We start from the raw sequence: 23,705 nt of genomic DNA on the forward strand, positions 1-23,705 counted from the left end.
CGGCCGGGGCCTGGCTTGCGCCGGGCGCATGCGCGTCGCGCTCTCCCGGGAGCCCCCGCTGGCGGACCTCCGAGCCACGTAGGTGCGGGCGGCGCCCGGGTGCGGAGTTTCACTGATGCTCCCGCGGCTCCGTAGCGGCTCACGCAGAGGATGTGGGGAACGCTACTGAACTGGGATTTTGGCCGAATAGACTGGCTGGAGATGGCAAAATCTGAAAGCGAAGGCAGGAACCAGCGTGGATATTATCCACATTTACACACGCGGAAAATAAGTCCTATCAATGTACTTATCTTGTGGGATTCTCAAGTTTTATTGCATATTTGAGTCACCTGGTAAAGCTTTTCGACAGCCCGTAGCCCAAACCACAGCACGCAACAATTAAAAGGAAATTTCTCGGGGTGAGATTCGGGCATGGAAAGTATTTAACCCAACTTTGCCCCCAGGTGTTTCGAGCGTTTAACCATGTTCAGAAACCAGTGACATCACCTGGAGGGCTTGTTAAACCACACAAGATGCCGGGCCTCATCCTAGTTTTCCTGACTCAGTAGGTCTGACGTCCGAAAATTTGCATTTCACAGCCATCAAGTTCCCAGGTGATGCTGATACTGCTGGCTGGTATACATGCTTTTAGCCGTTGTCCTCAAACGTGGTCCACGGACTAGAAGCGTCAGAATCACATGTAATAAGCTCATTAGAAATGCACAACCTCAGGCCCTACCCCAGCCCTGTTGAATCCAAACCCCCAGTGTAACAGGGACCCCAGGTGATAATCTGTGCTCTTTAAGTTTTAAGAAGAGCTGTTTTAGAAGATTACAGGTGAAAATGCATAGAAAAGTGATAGTTGCTTTTTGTCATTATCAGCCAAGATTACACAGCTATAATTGAGTCTTGATTTTAGCCAAGGACTGACCTCAAAGCTCATGCATTAACATCAGGCTGAAAGACAAAACCTTGGAACAGAGTTGACTGCTTTTCCAGTAACAATGATTCATCAATCAAAATAATCAATTTTATTTAACTGGGCAGAGGAGGAGCTTCAGGATTCTGGCTCCTAGTCAGGGATGATTCTTTTTCTATTCAGAAGAGAGTAGATTAATTATAAGAATTAAAATATATGATAAAGAGAAGCAGTAACTGGGAAAACTAGTTTAGGGGATGCCCTGATCTATTTCTTTTTTCCTGTTACTCCTTCTCCCGATAGGGAACCTGGGTCTCTCCAAGTTTCAGAAACGTAATCGCTCCACTTTTCCATTTCCCCTCATTTCCTTAGTATTATCTTTCCTTAGAAGATCTTGGTCTGGAAATTCTACACAGGTCTCACTTCCTAAGTTTAGCCTTCATTTCCTGATTTCTCCCACTTGGTATGATCTATCCCTCCTTTAAATCCCCATAAGCTGTTTATTTTAACTGTCATATCCCCTTTATAATTCTCACTTTAGAATTTGAATACAGTGCTTATCTATTTCTCCTACTGGAGATGATATTTTCCCTGAGGGCTCATGCTTTATTCATTTTTAGCATCCCTTGCAGTACCTAGCACAGTACATGTTATTGGGACACAATAAATATTGAATAGTCCTTCTTTTATCGGTTGGTAGGCAGAAATCTCAGGCAGACGAGTAAGGAGCTTCATTTCTATCCATAGAACATATGAAAAAATATATTATGAATCTTTCACAGGTATTTGCTTTAATTAACTCCTCATTTCCACTTATTTTTAGACTGAATTTTTGACTTAGATTGTGCATAAAAGGAAATAAACAATCAGCAGTGAATGTCTTAAATATCAGCAGCATATCTGATGTGTTGAAAATCTTTAAGAAATGATTTTCCGTATAAAAAATCACATGAAATACACTATTAAAGAATACTGCTGAAACGTATACATTCCAGTACATTTGAATGCAGAATAGTAAGAAATACTACATTCCTTTTTTAAAGAGATTGAAATGAATCTAATGCAGGGCTATTTATTTACATAATTATTATACATTCTAGCTTATATAGTATTTTCCTAGAAATTGAAATGAGTTTGAAATATTCCTCAGACTGGTCATCGATATCGAGAGGACATGACCACCAGCTGACCGTCGAGTGGGACCTGGGGAATCCTTACCCCCTCCTCTGTCCTTGAAATGTACATTTCACCCACTGCTCCCGCATCATAAGTGACTTCAAAGAAGCAGCCTTGAGAAAATAATGTTATTAAGACCATCTGGACTGTATATATGCCTGAACCCTATTAAGGCCTCTTTACAAACGTTTAAGAGTCTTGCTGGTGGGTGCAGAGATCTACTCCTCTTGCGGGCACCCAAAATAAGCCTCATGTGTAAGTTCCTTTGCTTTTTAAAACTGTCCACCTACCAATTTGGAGTGGTTTTCCTGATTCTTCGGTCTCTCCTTGTTCTTTGGGTATGGAGGCCATGTTCTAATTTCACCTGGGGAACTCCTGAGGCTGTGAACCAACATTAAGGTCTCTTCCATAGGTCATTTCTATGGACAGATGGAAAAACTAAAATGCAAAAATTAAGTAACTCAGCAAAGGTCACTCAAGTTAGTGGAGCAGCAAAGCATTCTAACATCCATTATAAATAACCCTTTAGCACAGATTGGCTGTGAACTGAATATAGTTCAGGGACACAATTATACTTTGATATTTCTTAGCAAAATGTTATTCAAAGTTATTCACATCAGGGTAATATGAATGAAAACTGATGATAGCAGTTTTCACTGTATGCAGAAGAAGTGATTAATGAGTGCTTTATAGTAAGAATATTGTGTTTAATAGAATAAATCATCTTGAATTTTTTTTAGGAACAGCATTGACTATATTTATTTAATGAAAATAGTGGTGCTATGTAAGGATAAAGTTACTGCCAAATTATCATGTAATAGAATAAAACTTTAATTTTCTCCACCTATATCATGTCTCACAGATGAAATGGCTTTTTAAAAATATCACCCGGTAGGTCTTCCAGATTTCCCTTATTAAGAAAGGCTTTATTCTCATCTTTAAATTTGAATATATTTAATACAATGGTCTCCCCTTATCCTGAGGGGATATGGTCCAAGACCTCCAGTGAATCCCTAAAACCATGGATAGTACTCTGTAATACTATGTTTTCTTCTTATACATACATACAATAAATTAGACTCAGAGATTGACAACAACAATAAAAATAAAATAGAACAATAATAACAACATATTGTAATAAAAGTAATGTGAATACGGTCTCTCTCTCCTTTTCAAAATATCTTACTGTGTAAATTTAATGCCTTTTCCTTCTTAACTAAGTACTTATTAAGCACTATGGCCATAACTGTTGCTGTTCGAGGTGCGACAGTAAAACTAGCATAAATTTCTTTTCCTTCTTCACAATTTCATGGAGAGAAGATTCCTTCTTACTGTAGATCTTAGCAACATCAGCACGTGAATTTTTTTATTTCATTAAGTCAAGAACGTTCACCTTTGCACTTAAAGGAAGCACTCTCTGGCTTCTCTTTGGCATACACAAATTGCCAGCATCACTACTCTCGTGCTTTGGGGCCATTAGTAAGTGAAGTAAGGATTACTTGAACACAGAACACTAAGATACCCTAGAGTTTGATCTGATAACCCACATAGTTACTAAGTGACTAACAGGCTGACTGAACTGGACAAAGGGATGATTCACCTCCTGGGCAGGGTGGCTCAAGATTTCATCCCTCTGTTGGGAGTGAAGCACAATTTAAAACTTATTAATTGCTTATTTCTTGAATTATCCATTTAACATTTTGGACCACAGTTGAGCAAGGGTAACTGAAACCTCAAAGTGAAACTGCAGACAAGAGGGGGTTACTGTACATGAAAATCTTGCTCTTTGTTGCAGATAGAAGACTTTGACTTATTTGTTATACTTTCCTCCCTAGGCAAATAAACCAAAATCATAATTAAATGAGTAATGGTTTAGTTTCCTTCAGTTAATAAAATGTCCTTTAATTGACAAAATTACAATTTAATCAGTAAGTTTGATTTTTATAGGTTTGCATATTTTCCTTAAAATAGATTTCGAACACCTCATTAATGTCTGACTCCACGTATGTTTGATGAAATTTTCAAATAGCCAAGTAATTATGTGAAGTATGTTATTTTTAAATCAGTCCTTTGGGATGATATTAGAACTTGAAATCTGCTACTTAACAACTTCCTATACTTATATACATGGTCAGTATTTTATAATTATACATTCAAAATTTGCTAAGTCACTATCTGTTGCTTAAATTATTTATTTTATTTCTTCAATGAAACACATGGGAGTGAATTGTGTTGGTGGAAGACAAAGAGACATATATTCTGCTTTTACATCTTCTAGTAGAAGTTTGTATAGTTACGTGCACAAACTCATTATTTTCTTAAAATATGTTGTATATCATCGTGGGAAGGTGACTGTATCAAAATTGGGAAAAATATTGAGATAAACAAAATGCTCAATATCTTCAGAGGGTTTACAGTGTAGTAAGAATATATGTCAATTAATTATTATAGAGAAAAGTTACTAAAATTCTATGAAAGTTCAGAAGAAGAAGACACATTTTTAAGACATCTTGTTGAACCAATAAACAAATGAACTAACAGTTTTAGCAAATTTTCTCACTATTCCCTGAATTGAAATATAGCACTTTGAGAAACTGCACAAATTCTTTCAATCCCTGGGGAAGCATCTAAAAAATACTGTCATGATTATCAAGGACACAAATAAGCATTGTAGAATAGCTACTTTACATTTATGTCATGAAACATGGTCTCAAACCCTCAGTGACACTGTCATTTGGTTGGGAAGGTAGTACAGTACATAAAAAATAAAAGTAATAAGTTTTATGTGACAAGGTCTGAAGGTTTGGCACATTACAATAACTGTGGCAGAAATGAAAGAAGGAGGCTGGCTCAGGAAAAGCCTCACGGAATAGGTGGTGTGACTACACTTTGAGGAGGGCATAGATGACTCAGAGGTCAGCTCTGCCATTGTAGCCTGAATGCAGCCATAGACAATATGTAAACAAATGGATGTGGATATGCTCCCAAGAACTTTACTTACGAACACCAGATTTCCTATTTTCACATATCATGAAATACTCTTCTTTTGCCTTTTTTAAAGTTAAAAAATGTAAAAATCATTCCTAACTCACAGGCCATATATATTTGGCCCATGGGCCATAGTATGCCAGCCTTTGCTTTAAAGAAAACATTTCAGAAAACCTGTGCAAGAAAGCTCATAGAATTGTTGTTTGTAACAACAACAAAAAACTGGACACAGCTCAAAAGCCCATTGAAGTAGACTGACAAAATAAACTGTGGTTTATTCATTCAATGGAATACTAACAGCAGTGACAAGAAAGAGTCACAGCTATATAGATAAACAAAATCTCAAAAACAGGTCAGTGAAAAAGCAAGTCGTGAAAAAATACATATACCAAGAATCTATTACACAGGGTTCAAAAAGAGACAGTACCAAACAATATAAACTTAAGAGATACATGCATTCTGTAATGAAAGTAAGGGAACAATTAACACAAAACTCAGTATATTTATGATCTCTGGGTGAGAAAAAAAAAGGTGATCAAAGATGGACCCACAGAAAGCTCTAAAGATATTGGGGGAAAAAATATACTGGTAATAGTCTAAGTCTTAAGAAAAGTGGTAGGTACATGGATTTGCTCATTGGTGATATGGTTCATAATTTTTACAAAGAGAAATAGAAGTCACAAAACCAATTATGTCAACAACTTGCATAAAAACCCCTGACACTCCTCCATCGCCTACAGGATTAAGGTGAAATTCCTTATATATATATATACTGCTTGAAACATTTTAGATTTTAAATGTTTCATTGAATACTGGTTATGGTTCCTTAATTTCCTGGAAGACCCTCTGCTGGTGTTCTAAATTCTGCAATGCAGTTTACAAATCCCCTCTCCTGGAGTGCTTACCATGCAAGAGGTCCTGGGTTCAATCCCCAGTACCCCTGTTTAAATAAATAAATAAATAAATAAACCTAATTATCTCCCCCACAAAAAATAAAAAATAAAATAAAATTTAAAAGTGAAATAAAATAAAGAAATCCCCCCTCCTGGAATATCTAAAATTTTAGCGAATCTTTCCATAGATACATTATTTTCTTTGTGTTTAAAAAAGACAAACATTAAAAAAAATTTGGTACTCTGAACCCATCATACCCATACATCTTTGTCCTCAATCTCATGACCATGTTACTTATTCTTAAAATTAGTTCCCCTTTCCTTAACTTACCAGGCCCTTTTGTGTATGCCATGGATGTGGGTGTTATGTCTTTTAGCTAGAATTCACTTTCATTCTTTTCCATCTGGTCTGGCAGCAAGGCCCTTACCTTTTCTATTATACCAAGATAGGGAGATAATGTTTTAGCCACCACCTATCTTCAGTTCCTGGCATGGGGTTTAGCTCATAGTAAGTGCTCAACTAACATATCCTGAATATTAGGTGAGGGATGGAATAGAATGGTAACTTCTCTAGAATATTTCAGTTTTCTTTTTGTCAATTATTTTTCAGTGCTTTCAATGAAATGAACATACAAAATAACTCTAAACAATGAAGTTAATTTTTTAAACACACATTCTAGAGTTTACCTATTGAAACAAATATCCTAGAAAGTCCCACTCCAGTGGTTATGTACTTTATCAAATGCTACAGCTGGTAAGAGTACTTTTTAAATTGTGGTAAAATACACATACATACAATTTAGCACCTCAACCATTTTTAAGTGTACAGTTCAGTAGTAAGACTATTCATTCACATTGTTGGGCAGCCCATCTCCAGAACTTTTTCATCGTGCAGAACTGAAGCTCTGTACCTATTAAACCACAGTTCATCATTTCTCCCCCATCCCAGGCCCTGGCAAGTACCATTCTACTTTCTGTCTGTATGAATTTGGCTACTCTAGACACCACACATAAGAATCGTGCATAATTGTCTTTTTATGGCTGGCTTACTTCATTTAGCATAATGTTCTCAAGATTCATCCATGTTGTAGTATGTGTCAAAGTTTCCTACCTTTTTAAGGCTGAATAATATGACATTGGATTTATATACATTTGTTTATCCTTTCATCTGTTGAATGCTTGAGTGGCTTTCCCCTTCTGGCTATTGTGACTAGTGCTGCTATGAATATGAATGTCTATTGGACACTCTGCTTTCAATATTGTATGTATATATATATGTGTGTATATATATCCAGAAGTGGAATTATTGGATCATATGGACATTCTATTTAAAATTTTTTTAGGAACTGACATAGTGTTTTCCATAGTGGCTGCACCATTTTACATTCCCACCAACAGTGCGTAGGGTTTCTGGTTTTTCTGTTTGTTTGTTTGTTTGTTTAATATATATGGTGGGCATCCTAATGGGGATGAGGTGATATCTCATTGAGGTTTGGACTGGCATTTCATAAATTGGTCAAAATATTTTTGAAACAAGTTTTGATGTTAACTTTAGAGCTACTCAAGTAAGTAAATTCCATAATTGTGTGTGCACAAAACGCTCTCCTTTGTTTTTGTCCCTTTGTCAATGCTCTACTCAGATTATCTCTCAGTGTATCACCTAAGAGATTGAATTAGGCTGACAGTTATCAACACCCCCAAAAGAGTAGCTTGAGCTAGTAAGAGGTAGTATTTTTTTTTCTCATGAAACTGGAAATATGCAATCTGGAGCTATCTGACAATTCAAAGGTGCCCAATCTTTTGTGACTTTTTGTTCTGCCCTCTTTATTTGTGTGGATTTTAACCTCATCATCGATGACTCCTATGCTCCTGGCATCATTTATATTTTCTTGGCAGGAGGAAGAGGAAAGAGAAAGGACAAAAGGCAAAATCTGGATGCCAACTGAACTGGCTAAATTTAATAAACGTTCGCAGAAGGCCTAGCAAATGACTTCCTCTGACCTCTCATTAACTAGTTCTCTGCCACCTGGCTGCCCCTTGGTCTGGGAATGCTCGGCACATTTTCCCTATTTCATCCAACAAAATTGGGATTCTGTTACTAAAAATCAGAAAGTCATGTGTATTGTGTAGACAACTGGCTCCGTTTGCTGTATCATGTATCCCTTCTATTTTCAGTGTTTCATTCTGAGGAACGGAATTAGCCTGGAAAACAGGGAGAGTTAGATTCTAGAAGCCAAAGGACAGCTTGTAAGGCAGCAGTAGGAAAAGGACCAATGCACTGTCTACCGTAAGTAAATATCTTCCAGCCTAACGTAACTACCGTAATGTGGGTTTAATTGGTTGCAGAATCACTCGAAAGTCAAATGGCAGTAAGTCAGGATACGCCTTTATTTTAAAAATACCATAATTCAAAAGTAACAAAAATATCAAAATTTAGTGTTGATTATTATCTTGAATCTGTTATATTTGCAGCTGCAAGTGCTAAAAAGTCACTTTGTCTAAAATTAGTTCTATCAAGCATCATGAGCCAAGAAAACTTACGTCATTTGTGTTATTTTGGCTTAAAAAACCTCCTGACCCAGCAACTGATCTTAATATAATCAAACAACAATTTGTTTCATTTCAAAAGCCAAAATTTGATTATTCTTGCCCAGCTAATGGAAGATCAGAGACATTCACTCTCCCCATCTGATCTGAATGCATAATTCAGCTCTAGAATTAGAAAGGAGGATTCTGGAATATAAAGAAACATAGAGGCATTTCAAGTAGCACATCAAATAGAGAATTTATTTTTTGTGTATATTGTGTCAGATGGAGATACTGAGAGGGCAGAGAGACGGAGAGAAAGTGAGAGGAGGTTTTACAATGTAAAACCTGATAAACCTTTTTATTTATTTTCATTTTGCCTCCATTCTACTTTGGGTTCCAGTGCCTTTTTTTCCTATCTCTTCTTTTCATTTTCCTTCCACTGTTAATCTGATATCATTCATTTTTAATTTAGTGTGAATGCATTTCCAAACGTAAGCTAGAGTTGCCAGAGTGCTATCTGGGAAAGCTGTCTGGTCTGTTCAAAGGTCATTCACTGCTCCTACTGACAGCTACACTGGAAGAAAAGGGACCTGGACATGACCTGAGAGGATACAGGTTACTCTGCTTTACAAGGTCCCTGCTTTACCCATCCTTGGCTTCTACACTCTTTCGCCTGTAGTCCAGGGATGATGTGAGAGCGTCACATCAACACCTTCAGCTCAGCATCCTGCTTTCTCTTCCCCGACTGTGTGAGCTCTCAGTAGAATAGCACTTTGGTCTTTTGCCCCAGAGTTTTTTGTTTGTTTGTTTGTTTGTTTTTGAATAATTTGACATCCAGAATACATGGGGCTGGAACTTCTAAAGATAGGTGGAATGCATACGAATGTAATTCTCAGAAATAGCTCAGAGGGGACTAGACAATAGGTAAATATGGATCAGAGGGTACATCATGACTGGGTGGGGAGAAGCAGTCAAAACTTCTTGACAGTTGCCTACTAGGGGGCTGGATTCAAGACTTAGGTATTTTAGTGCATTCTGTTAATATATTAACATATGTGACTATATGTTATATATATATTTAGATATATATATATATATAATGACTGCCACTATGAGCACTTTATGGATACTCAAAAAAAAACAACAAAGAGAGGATAAAAACTCAAGAGCAATGGCACTGATTTAGGAGAACTCACTGTTTTTTACTTCCTTGGAATGCATCACAAGAAGTAGGTATAAAAGTATGTTAAATAAAATAATACCTATAAAATGTCTCATGCATGCCTAGTACATGGAAGGCACTAAAAATGCAAATGTATAATTATATTAGCCTTTTATACATTTATTGTGTCATAATTACACCATATTATAATGCGTTATATCACTTTATCATTAACAGGTGCTTTATGAGATTATCTTTAAGTTTCTTATTGTTATGACTTGTGTTCCTCTAGAACAGTTTTCTATTCATACATTTCCCTAACCGGTGGGTACATTAGTGTGGATTTTTATTAAATCCTGCTGAGAATAATAAGTCATATCTATACCTAAAATTAATGTTCCAAGTTCCTATAATTCAAAATGTCAGAATAATTTCTGTCATTGAGTCAGGGGGTATCTCTTGGCCTCCCAGTTTCTCTGCTATTTTGTCTGGATTTATATTTAAGCATTTGGCTTTCATTTTTATCTCAAGTTCAGCCAGGCTGGAAGAGTAGAATAGTAATACCAGCTGGCATAGAGCTGAGCCTGTATCAGCATATCGATGTTCCTGCGTCAGCATATTGATGCTAGCGACACCAAAATGTCTCTCTGTCTCAGAAAAACTGCCGCACATTGGCATTAAACAGCATGGGGACACAAGGGAGCGGGTAGAAATTACCGCGTAGAGTGGATGCACGGCTGCCCATTCGAAGAGAGGATGTTTCACAGCGAGGTGGTGCGTTATCACAAGGACGTGAAACAAATCAGCGGATCCCAGCCGTTTGTAATAAATGAGTATGTGACTGGTCATTGATGCTAAACTATTGAGAGCAGAACACTTTTGATTTTGAGTGTGATTAAAACCAAAACTCACTGTGATGAAGGTGTTTATGAAAAAAATCCTGAAACTATTGCTCAATCCTAATAGGAAGGTAACTAGCTAATTCATTACTTTTTGTACTTAGTTGACTTTTTAAAATTAACTTTTTAATTGAAGGAAAACATATACAGAAAGGTGCTCCATCATACCCATCCAGCTCAATGAATTTTCATACATCTATCTCACTCCTGTAACTTCCACCAGGATCAAAATATAGTACATACTGGCAGTATTCCTCCTGCCTCCTGACAGTCATTACCCATAGTTTTCTCTCCAAAGATAATCACTAACCTGAATTCTTACACAGTACGTTAGTTGTATTTGGGGTTTTTTTTTTTTTTACATTTTTTTATTGAGTTATAGTCATTTTACAATGTGTCAAATTCCAGTGTAGAGCACAATTTTTCACTTATACCTGAACGTACATATATTCATTGTCACATTTTTTTTCACTGTGAGCTACCACAAGATCTTGTATATGTTTCCCTGTGCTGTACAGTATAATCTTGTTTATCTATTCTACATTTTGAAATCCCAGTCTGTCCCTTCCCACCTCCCACCCCCTTGGCAACCACAAGTTTGTGTTCTATGTCTATGAGTCTGTTTCTGTTTTATATATAAGTTCATTTGTCTTTTTTTTTTTAAGTTTCTGCCTATGAGTGATCTCATATGGTATTTTTCTTTCTCTTTCTGGCTTATTTCACTTAAAATGACATTCTCCAGGAGCATCCATGTTGCTGCAAATGGCGTTATGTTGTCAGTTTTTATGACTGAATGGTATTCCATTGTATAAATATACCATGACTTCTTCATCCAGTCATCTGTTGATGGACATTTAGGTTGTTTCCATGCCTTGGCTATTGTAAATAGTGCTGCTATGAACATTGGGGTGCAGGTGTCATCCTGAAGTAGGGTTCCTTCTGGATATATGCCCAGGAGCGGGATTCCTGGGTCATATGGTAAGTCTATTCCTAGTCTTTTGAGGAATCTTCATACTGTTTTCCATAGTGGCTGCACCAAACTGCATTCCCACCAGCAGTGTAGGAGGGTTCCCTTTTCTCCACAGCCTCTCCAGCATTTGTCATTTGTGGAAGTTGTATTTGTGTTTGAACATAATTTTAGGCCAGTTTTGAGAGTGGGTTATCAAATGTATGTTTTAGAAAGGTTATCCTGCAGCAGCAGGAAGAACAACTTGAGCCCCAAAGACTGGGAGAAAGATGATTGAAATAGTTCAGGCAGAGCAGGATAAAGAGTTAACAGGCAGCAGAGTAGACCTGGAAAAGAAGAAGCACAAGTGTGTCTGGTTTGTATGGAGTAGGAAGGGTCCAGACTGACAAACAGTTTTCTAGCTTTGATAACTGGGGATGGAGGTGGTTCCATTCACCAAGAAGACGGAGCCTGTTTTAGGGGGAAAATAAATGAGTTCGCTACTGGACAAACTGAGAATATGGAGATACTGACATACTGTGAGGTGCAATGCGGCGAGGAGATAGGTAGTATTCAAGATATTAGGAAGTTAGAATGCAATGTCTTTATTGATTCCATGTGTGGGGGAAGGACACATTAAAGAAATAACCAGGTGAGTGATGATCCTCAGGACTCTGGCTTGGACAAGTTGACAATCACTGAGCCAGGAGAGCTCATGAGTTTTGGACACATTGAGCCTGAGGAACTTGTGAGGAATCTGAACAGAGATAGGCTATGAGTAATTGGATATATGATGGGTCTGGGCTCAAAATATGGATATTTTGAAGAAGAAGAAGACTAAAATAAGATATTTTAGACCACCCTGGAAAGTATAGAGTGTTCCACAGACTGCTATTAGCTATTATTTTTTGTTGACTCAGTTTGAAAAGCCCTGATAGTGATAGCCAACTAGCCCATGATTAATTGCTGGAAGAGAAACATCATTTGTGGTTTTGTGGAGGTAAAAGAAGAGACCAGCATTGTGTCACTGATAACAACGGCATCGTGCCAGTCTTAGAAGCCATTTCAGCTGGTGTTCATCAGAAATTATGCACCTAAATTGTAACTGTGAGGCAATTCAATTCTGTAAGAAAGGGATGTTAATTTATTCTTTAAAACTGGTTACTATCAATTGTTGCACAAAAAAAATTGCCTTTAGTTGGGTCAGTAATTGGTTGGAACTGAGGATTCTTCTATACTCCAGAGTGAAAAGCCCTGTTATCAGGAATTTTTTTTTTTTTTTTGCTATGTCACTGAAAACTAGGAAGAGGACATTGACATCACCTTCATTTTCTGATCCTGGTGATTCACCTGGGAACCAGGGAGGCATTAATAAGAAAGTAGTGTAGTGCTTGAGTTTGAAGTGCTTGGACTAAGTAGAAAAATCTGAAAAAGCTCTGTAAGAACATCACTGGATGTTTTAGACAAGTCCCATATGTATATGTAAGGTTTTATATATATATAAATAAATAAAACTCAGTCATGAGAAAGAAGGAAATCCTGCCATTTGTAACAACATAGAAACATGGGTGGACCTTGAGAGCATTAGGCTAAGTGAAATAAGCCAGAGAGAGAAAAACAAATACTGCATAGCATCACTTATATGTGGATTCTTAAGAAATAAAAGAAAAAAGAAAAAGAAAGTCAAACTCATAGAAACAGAGAGTAGAAAAGTAGTTGCCAGGGGATATGGGGGTGGGGAAAACAGGGAGAAGTTGGTAAAAAGGTACCAACTTTCAGCTATAAGATGAATAAGGTCTGAGGATCTACTGTATGACATGATGACTATAGCTTAACACTGTACTGTATAATTGCAATTTGCTAAGAGAGTAGAGCTTAAATGTTCTCACCAAAAAATAAAAACAAAAGAGAGATAAATAACGTGCGGTGATCAATGTGTTAATTAAGCAGATGGGAGGAATTCCTTGACAATGTGTACGTATAACAATCATAATGTACAGTTAAATACCTTATAGTTTTATATGCCAATTATACCTCAGTAAAACTGAAGTAAAGAAAATGAAAAGGAAAGAAAAGAAAAAAAAAGAACAAACTTGAAGAGGAATAATAAACTGGACAAGAGAAACCACTGATTCATTCCACCAGTCAGAATACATACTCACCAAGACTATGCCAAGTACTGGGGTCACCAAGTATAAATATGCCTCTTCTCTCAGGGTCTTTATACATTAGTGGAGAGAAAAACCTGTAAATAATTATCATGAAAAATATTAATTACGATAAAGGAGATATAAGCAACACACAATAAGAGAATAGAGGAAGAAGGCACTTAATATTCCCAGTAGAGAATCTGTCACAGATAAAATAGTATGAAATTAGAGTACAGGGTGAGTTGGATTTCAAACAGGCAAGAAAGCTTGGAGAGGCTCCCATTAGCCAAATTTATGATAATCTGAGATAAAAGATGACAGTAATTAATTATAGTAGATTGAGTGAAAAACATCCTCAGATCCATAGTGATACCCGAGAAAGAGAGAGGGAGAGAAGAAATAGGAGTGGAGGTGGTTGGGAGAAGGAAAGCTATTTCATGTAGAGGGAATGATAACATCAAAAAAAAAAATTACCTCCAATAATCCTTGATTCAGACACGACTCATGAACAGAAGCTAAAACCATTGGGTCAAATGATTCTGGAGAATGTGATATTTGAACAGTGCCAAAGTACCACCCCGGAGTTTACTTACTAGTTACAAAGGGAAAAGTGTGTCTTTACAACGGACTGGTCTGGGGACACAGCCTGAACCGAGCAATCAAGTTTAGCATCTCCTAGAGTGAGTCATGCCTTCTGAGGAGGTGAAATCGGATGTATACACCATCACTCTGGAGGTGTTTTTGGCCAAAACATTAAACCTGAATCTATTCAAATTTCCAAACCCAATTTCCACTTTACAGGAACTACGGGGAAGAGAGGAACAAGTTAAACAACATTATAAGAAACAATCAAGTTCAGGATGCAGGGCATTCTGCAATAAAACTGGCCTGGACTTTTGAAGGTTAATAGTGCTTTATGGGAAAAAAATGGTGGGGCTGTCCTACATTAAAAGAGTCAAGAGAGGTAAGGACAAAACACAATGTGTGAGCCTTGACTGAGCCCCTGTTAAAAAACCAGATCGTTATTAAGGATGTTTTGGGGGAAAACTGGGAGGAAATTTGAATATAAACTGGATATTTAGTTATATTGTACAATTGTTAATCTTCTTAGCTGTGACAAGGAAACTGTGGGTATTTAGGAGAATAGATGTATTCTTTGGGGGTACTTGAAGTTTAAAATGTCAGTGGCACATTTTCAAATGATTCAACAAAAAGGTGTATATATTTGGCAAAATTGTTGAAACTAAATTGAGGGTTTATAGGCGTTCCATGCACTATTCTTTCAAGTTTTTTGTGTGATTGAAAATTTTCAAAATAAAGATGTAAAAATATTATAAGCTAGGAGAGAGCTTAAAATGATATTTGAGCCTAATAAATCATCTTGTGCCATTTTTGTCTCATAATATTTATAAATGAACCATAATCTCTATCCATTTCAGTTATTTCTTGAATTCTATTTGCATAATTTAATTTTCCAGCACAGGCATACTTAATTTTTCTTATATGGTATTATGAGTACACCATAGCTTAATGACGACGTATACGGGCTCTGGAGTAAGTACTCTGTTTCTGTTTCTAAATTCCATGAACAAGGACTTTGTTCTTTTCACTACTGTGTCTTCAGGGTTTAGACACCTGGACAACAGAGAGTGCTCAAATAATACTTTAAAAAAAAACTTCTAATTTTGGAAAAATTTCAGACTTACAAAAAAGTTGCAAAGATAATAGAGTTCCATTTACCCTTCACCCAGCATCCTGAAATATTAACCTCTTATATAACCATAACACGAGGATCAAAACCAGGTGAATAATGTTGAAAAATGCATAATCTACACCAAATAATACTTTTCAAATGAATGAGTCTGTAGAATAGGCAAAATAACATTGCTGCCTCAAGAACATAACCCTCAGCAAGTGTCCATGCTCATTTATAATAAAGGGCATCATTTTGATGATTTCTGCCCCTCTGGAGTCTCTACATAGAAAGGGCAGATGCAGAAATTGACACATTGCAACTGATAGTGCTTCAGTAAAAAAAAAAAAAGAAGGGGGAGAGGGACAGGAATCTGGTTGGAAGCAGAACTAGGGGACTTGAAGATGTATTTGCATCCCAAGCATTGTTTGTGTTTGGCTTTTAGTTTATCTGGCACTGCTGTCTTCCTGCCGTCAGTCAAGTCTAGGTCCTGGATCACTCTGGATTTAGGCATGATACGGGGCCATCTCCATACCCGTGCTGCAAGGATTCATTCATTCAACACTTACTGAACCCTGACTATAAGCCCTGAGCAAACCCATGGGGATTCAATGACCAACCAACCAACCAAGCAAATATATAAACAAACAAGCTAACAACCAAACCAAACAAAAAACAAACACAAACCCCTTCCCTTCAAGGAATTCAGTCTAGTTGGGGTAAAAGATTAACAGCCAATGATAAAAATAACTGACGAAGTAAATGTAGTCACAGAGCCACTTCTCCAAGACTCCACTGAAAGCACCAGGGAACCAGGAGAGAGCTGCTGACCCCAGGCAACAGAAGAGAGACACTACCAGAATTCTGAGAAAGTTGTACTCACATTTCCACCCAAAGTGGCACTACCACAGAATGTTAGGCTTTCCTATCTTGGGAGGGAGACTGCCTCAAAGATAAGCTGGAGTCTTAAACAATCCTTTTCATGCAACCTCAGGGCTTCCTGTGTCAAATCTCTGATTTGCTCCCTGAGTTTACGCCCCTCCACACCCCGACTCTTGGTGCCTGCCTGCTCCCTCTGGCCTGACATCAGATATTTCTGGATTTAGACGAGTAAGAATGTTGGCCTGTATTACTATGGTGGTTTTAAGTCCCTCCAAAAGTCACCTAATATCATCTGAGCCTCTTTCAGGCTCTAATTCTGTGTCCACTGTGTGACAGCAGGATGTTTAACATGTCACCACAAAGTAATGTCTCTTAACAGACATCCTCAGCCTTTCTGGTCTTATTGTAGGAGACAGTTCTTTTCTTAACTTTCTGTAGATGGCTCTCTCATGCCATGTATAAATGCAGACTACACCAGACTCAAGCAAAAACAAGCAATAACATTTTTCTCCATTTGCTGCTATTCAATGCAACACTGCAATTTCTGGGTGCTGAATTTCCAGTGAGTACAGGAAAGATGTATTGCCCAAGTTCTAGTATTATATTCGGCTTTAACCAAATGAGGATTGAAACTCATACCCCTATTAAAATCAAATCCTCATATATTTCAAATGCAGTAAAACAAAACCAAAAAACATACTGATAACTAAGACCAAAACATTATCAGGCAATCAGGATATCTGATTCATGCTTTGAGAAACACAGTAAGTCACACTCTGATTACAGCATTTCAAATTGGTAGACTAAAGAGTCCCTTATGAATTAAATACTTTCATCTCAAAAACATTGAGTCTATATAAAAACTTATCATTTTCATGATTTTAAACATAGCATTTAAGTTACAGCCATTTAATCATTGAGTCCATGCAATTGCTTATACTGAGCATAACTATGGTGAACATGTAAAAATTACTTCTCAATAATGCAGATGAACATCTTATATCTTTTCCCATTAATGTGAATATGGAAAATGAACATCTTATATCTTTCTCCATTAATGTGAATATGTAAAATTTTCAACTGAGTTGATTTACATGGGGTCATAATTATAAAACATCCAAGAAACAACTTTAAAATCAATGCCAAATATAAAAGGTACACATGAATGAGTAAGTATAAAAAAACTGCAGCCACAAGCTATTAAACATGTAATTAAAATGGATTTATTGCTTTTGGCTTTGATTTTTTTTCCTCTCTGTTACTGAATCATTATGGGGATCCCTTGAGTTCAATTGTAATTATACACATACACATTATAATGTTTCACCTATACATATAATGCATATATAGTCTTTAAAGCTGAAATAATATAACAATATATATGCAAATTTAAATGTGTAAAATTCAGGTAATTAAAAATTATGATTCCCTAGGCAGCATTAACATACAGATAGTTATGAATCACTGCATTGTATGTTAAATTTATATCACAATCCATCTCTATGGCAAGGTGGATTTATGGTATATGTGGTGAATTCTTTAAATTTCATAACTTACATTCTTTAAGTATTAGGCATAGATTTCTATGTTTAATAATTCTATTCTATATTTAAAGGCTTTCTTTCTGTCCTAGACAGGCAATCATCCCCTGCACAGGGTTCCCTGCCAAGCAAAGTAGCCCAAGATGATTGCACAAGTGTAAGTGGCTATGATGACATCTCACGATCCTGTTCCTTCGAGCACAGCTGAGGTAAAGGGTAGGTAGACACCCTACCCAGCTTTCCGCAACAGATGGACTTGTCAAGGGCCTGAAAGGTGATCAGAATTGAGGGTTTTGCACAAGAGAGAGCAGGTAAATCATAGAATAATCATATTCTCTCATTGATTTGGAATGTGAGATTCAGAGAGAGCTGAGCAGTTGGTAGATAGGATAAAATAATTAAAAAGATGAGGAGAAAGAAGCTGAAACATGTCAATAGGGGACTATGTAACAAGGATTCATAAAGCCTTGTTCCCTGAGGTGGCAGTGAGGTAAGCCAGTTGCTAGAGCTGGTCCTATGCAACCTTCTAGGTCAGACTCTGTTACAGGTTGAATCGTGTCCCCCTCAAAACAAATGTTGAAGTCCTAACACCTGGTACCTCTGATTGTGACCTTATTTGGAAAAAAGGTCTTTGCAGATGTAATCAAGTTAAGATGGGATGGTTAGAGCGGGCCCTAAGCTAATATGACCAGTGTCCTCTTAGGAAGGGAAGAACGGCCTGTGATGATGGAGGCAGAGCTCGAAGTGCTGCAGCTGTAAGCCAGCGGACGCCAGGAATGGCCAGCAAACGGCCGGGAGCTGGGAAGAGGCAGGGAAGGATTCTCCCTTGCAGGTTTCAGACACCTTGATTTCTGACTTCCAGCCTCCAGAACCAGGAGATGATACATTTCCGTTGCTTTAAACCACTCACTTTGTGGTACTTTGTTCTGGAAGCCCTTGGTCACTGATCTGTCTCTGAGTCACCTCGACCACGTGTCCGTCCTATCCTCTCATGAAGACTGGTTGTCTGGCTTCTGGATTCCATCAAATATAAAGTGAATGGACTCTGTGTTCCTTGCAACCAAAATATGAGTATCAGTTGGAACCAGGAGCAGGGAGTACACAACAGAGGACACGTGGAATTGATTGTGGTGATGGGGCAGGGGAATGGGCAGCAAGAATTCCCTCTGTACCATGGGTGAAGTGATGCTGGCCTGTGCTTTGTAATGATGGAAGAATAATTAAGCCATAACCTGTTGTCTCCAGATACTTAGATAAAATCTCCACCAAAGGCAAGTCTTTGAGGGCTTTTGTAACTTACAGACTAGGTCCATAAGGCCTGCAAGGTCAGCTGAATTCCTGCTTAGCCCATCTCTCCATGTAATAATTGAGGGCATAAGTGGCTGAGTTTGGAATCCAAATGAGAAAATCTGAGAAATGGGAGAGGTTAAGTGACTCGCTCAAGGTCACATCAATTTTATGTTATGTGCATTTTACTGCAATATAAAAAAAGTAAATAAAAGCACTTAGGTTATTGTGAGTAAGGCAACAAAAAAATAAAGAAAAATTAATTATTTGAAATGCAAAAGGGTGTACTGAGGATTTGATGTGTGAACATTTTAAGGCTGAAGTTGGAACAAGATCTATGTCAACGGCCTCGTACCCTCCACTGAATGTGATCTGTTGGACCAATGAAACCAGTGAAGGACTTGTCCCTAGAGAGGTTTTATTAATTTAGCATGAATGTTTTGCTGAAATGTCCTACTAGGGAACGGGACAAAAATTTAGGATAATCTAATTTTTATGATATTTACAGAATGGCTAAAAAAATGGAGAGGGTCTTACTGCATTTAATACTTTGGAAATATTGGGGGAAATTAAATTATAAAAGACATAAGGAGATAGTGATCAAGTACTTACTTTTTAATACTTTGCCTGAAAGAACTCACAGAATTCAGTTCCATAATGTTTACCTGAAATATGCAGTCAGTTTACCTGAAATGTGAAAGGAGAATTTAACTTTTCTAGCCGATATGTATTTCTTATATATCCCTGGTGCCAGTCCGCTCCTTAAATAGAGGGTTCAAAACAAAGGTGGAAACCCTCTGTGTTGTCCCCCACTGTCTTTGTCCTATTCTCTGGGTGATTAAATATAATTGAATATTAGACCTAAGATTGATTCCTGATGAGGAGAAGGGAAGATAAAGTATCTTCTGGTTTTCTTTTGGCAGCATAAAAACCACACCAACCTGTAACCTCTCTCCTTTGCCCCCATAATCAAACAAACCAACAAACAAGCTGGCAAATACATTCTTGCACTAACAGCTCCTGTGTTTCTCTGAGCATCTTCTAACAACACAGAGATTACTCCCACTCTGGAGACAAGTTTTCCGCTCTTCACCAAGAAAATGCACATGTTTGGAACATGGTAACCGGTCAAGGATAGGCAAGAGAGGGAAAGAGGGGAACAGACACTATTCAAAGGTCGACTCTTCTAATCCTTCCAATCCTGCTGTGGTGCAGGGAGAGCTATCTCCATGTTTCAGGAAGCGAAAGTGTTTATTCACTCAGTCAAGATCACTTAGTCAGTGATAGAGCTTGGTTCTGTCTGACTCCAAGCCAGGTGCTTTTTCTAGTACCTCACAGAGCGTCTCATATTAAGAGAATATTTATTCAGGGATAAAGTGATTTTTGTTTAACAATTTCCATAAATATTGTTTCCTTCAGATCTTGCAACAGCTAAGACTCCTTTTCTTAGGATAGTACAGGGATACGTGTGTGTACAAACACCACCCTCCAAGTCATAAAAGTGATAACAATCTGCTAATTGGTGTTTCCCAGGTTTCCTAGGTGTCTTTGATATTCTTAAATAAGTCAACTTACGCCAGTGAATGCCTTTTTCAGCACAGCAGCTGGATAATACGTATTTTGAAACGATGATAACCAATAATGATCAGGCTCCCGTTGAAGCTGTCAAAAATTTGGTATTACATAAAGCACTCTCTGAATTTGGAAAATCTCTAGTAAGCTGATCTTAGAAAAAGGAACAGACCATGATCTACGTAATTTAATCCACAAATACAACGCAAACTTTGCTATTTTAACTTCACTGTGTCTGCTTTCTCTTTTGCTCATTAATCAAAACTATTCTGTTTCTTGGCTTGGAGGAGATGATGCTAACAAAATATACTGTAATTGTTTAGAAGTGATTTTCTCCAGAGATCCAGGAAGCTTAAGTAGTTGAGTTTCCTATTACTTTCTGCCCCCCCTGGGTTTTACATTAGTTCTGCAACTGACTTTCTTGTCTGGTGTATTTGTAAGAGTAAACGATTAGGTAGGAGAGGCTCCAGGGGACTGTTCTTGGCAGTAGCAGGTTGTGCTTAACTACTTTCGACTTGCGTGCACCTGATGCTGTCGGTTATTAACAGAGTTTGTAGGAATCAATGAGCACAATATCTCTTTGCTTAATAGGTGTACGCAACGGAAAAAAAGATGTAATAACATTTATCTGCAGGTGCATCCTATGGTCTTAATCCAAGAAACAGAATTTTGTGGAGTTCTTGACAGCTGTTTTACTTGCTCTATGTTTTCATTGCACAGGTTGAGCCATGAATATTCAAAACATGGTCTGCCTGACTACACCACCCATGGGAAAAATCAACAAGAAGCAATGTATGTGATAGAAAGTCATGGGCAGCAAAGCCTGCTGCAAATGCAGTGGTAGGAATAAAGGATAAACAAACCAGAATGATGGCAGAGAGAATTAGCGGAGGATTTTACAAAATGAAAACTTGATACCAGTGCCGAAGTTATAATATCAGTGAATGCCCTTGGATACCTGGAGGACCCTGATGACCTATGATTCATCTAAATTGTCTCAGTGCTGGAAATTAAACCAAGCTTTGTGACTGTTCAGAGAAAATTCAAAGTGTTAAAGTTTTCATATCCTTGCTCAACCATCTTTCTAGGGAAGAAATTACTTACCTTTCTTTCCTCTCTTTCCTTCCTTCCTTTTCTTTTCCTTCTCCACCTCCACCTACTTTTTCTCTCCTTACATCCCTCCTCTTCTTTTTTTCTGAAGCTACTAGGCCTTCTTTGCTGCTGGATGGGAAGAAAAGCTGGAAAAATGAAAGCCAGATGACTGTTCATGACGAACAGGGAAGGAGCCCTTCAGAGGGAAAAATCTTCCACTCCTAGCTAAGTGGTTGAAGGCTGCAGTTGTGACGGCCAGCAGGAGGGAGGGAGAGGACAGAGAAAGGTAGGTTCAGGTGGAGAGGTCTATAGAAGTGTGGAGCTTAATGGCAGATGGGACTTCTAGGGGAAAGGAAACGTATCATAAATATTTATTGCTATGGGTGCATGATGTAATCTCTGTGTCTACATTTCCAGCCAAACTAATGAATTTTGCCTCTCTCTCTCTCTCTCTCTCTGTGTGTGTTTGTAGATCTCTTATGTCTGGGTGTTAGGTAAAAGCAGAGCCGACCCGCTCTGGCCCATGGAAGAAATAGTACGGAAAAATTATTTAAAACCAAGAATCCCTTCCTTTACTGTCCTCTAAATTATCTACTAGAGTCAAATGAGACTACTCAGTGCTTCCTGAATGTTGTGCCCCTTCTTAACCTCTGCACTTTTGTGCCTGGCCTCTCAGCCTTAAGAGCCTCCATCACTTCCGTTCCACTCGGCCGTCAAAATCCTACTAAACTTACAAAGTTTAAATACCATCTTTCCCTTGAAGCTTTCTCTGACTCCCTGGCTGGAAATTATCTTTACTTCTTATTCTTTGTCCGCAGCTCTTTCAAGCCCCTCATCACCCACCGCCTCGTATTACGGCCACATGGGTGTGTCTGTCTACTGAGCATGTGAGTTGCTCCTATGAAGGAATTCTGTTCTGTGCGTCCCTGTGTCCCACCTAAATCCTGGATCAGTGTCCTTAATAGGTGCTTGGTAAACATCGATGGAACAATACTGCGCTTGGTTCACCAACTATAGTTTTTTGCCTGCATCTTCTTTTGTCATTTATGGGTTATTATTTCTTTTTAAAAGCTTTTTTGTGGGTAAAATTTCCTTCCCATGGTACAACATTGAAAGGTAGCATTGACAATAACAAATTGCAACAGTCAATATAGCTCTAAAACAGACAAGATGAAAAGACAATCAAGAAATCCTGTAGAGGGTACTATTTGTATTCCAATAACTGAGTTATGATAGGTGCTCATCCATTTGGGAAATGTATTTACAAACTAAAATTGTGTGGAAGTGAAAGACAGCAAAACTGTCATTCTGAAGATTTTTTTTTATGAGAATGGAAGGGGGTGCATGCTGTTATCTATCTTTGTCTTAAATTAAAAGAAGAATTGCAAAATGCAGACCATTCCAGAGTCAGAAAACGTAAGTAACTCGAGGTGATAATTAGAGGTGGTTTTCATATTTCCCTCGTGGAAAGAATGGAAACGTATGGCTGTGCCCATTTCTCAGTTTTATATTGTCCCTGTGCCCTCTGGCAAGTAAGAAGAGGAGTTCTGACTTGAGACACTGCTTGGAAGAAATAATGAGATCCCACAGAAAATGAAAGCACACAGCTATATATATCAACACAGATGAGTTTCAAAAACACATTGATTAGTGGAAAAGCAAATCAGAGAAGAAAATGGGCAGGGTGAGCCCCCTTCCGTAAAGATAAAAAGCAGAGAAAACAAAACAATATGTTGTGGAGAGATACGTGTATAGTGTTAAAACATAAGGAAAATAGGGAATGTTAATGCAAAGTTGAAGAACTGATCTTTATACTTTGAAGAGGCAGAAGGGAAGGTAAATTTAGGAGGGAATAAAAGGAGTCTTCAAAGATACAAATGATGTTTTATTTCTTAAGTTGGGGAGTGGATTTTTTAAATTGTACCTGTCTGTTATATACACTTCTGTGTATAGGATAGAATTAATGTTTAAAAGTAAATATATACTGTGACTTCACA

At 37.7% G+C, this 23,705-nt stretch overlaps 1 protein-coding gene across 1 annotated transcript in view; it reads right to left on the reverse strand.

Annotated features, from left to right (window-relative positions):
• Positions 1 to 8,324: 8,324 nt before the first annotated feature.
• Positions 8,325 to 23,705, reverse strand: part of LOC141579779 (uncharacterized) — a 30,092-nt gene continuing 14,711 nt past the window's right edge. Inside the window, exons 3-4 of the mRNA XM_074378434.1 lie at positions 13,654 to 13,736; positions 8,325 to 11,838 (exon numbers count right to left, since the gene is read on the reverse strand). The gene's annotated coding sequence lies outside the window, so the exon portion shown is untranslated. The remainder of the gene's footprint in view (positions 11,839 to 13,653; positions 13,737 to 23,705) is intronic.

This window comes from Camelus bactrianus, chromosome 14, assembly GCF_048773025.1.
Source record: "Camelus bactrianus isolate YW-2024 breed Bactrian camel chromosome 14, ASM4877302v1, whole genome shotgun sequence".
In the NCBI taxonomy this organism is placed as follows: domain Eukaryota; kingdom Metazoa; phylum Chordata; class Mammalia; order Artiodactyla; family Camelidae; genus Camelus; species Camelus bactrianus.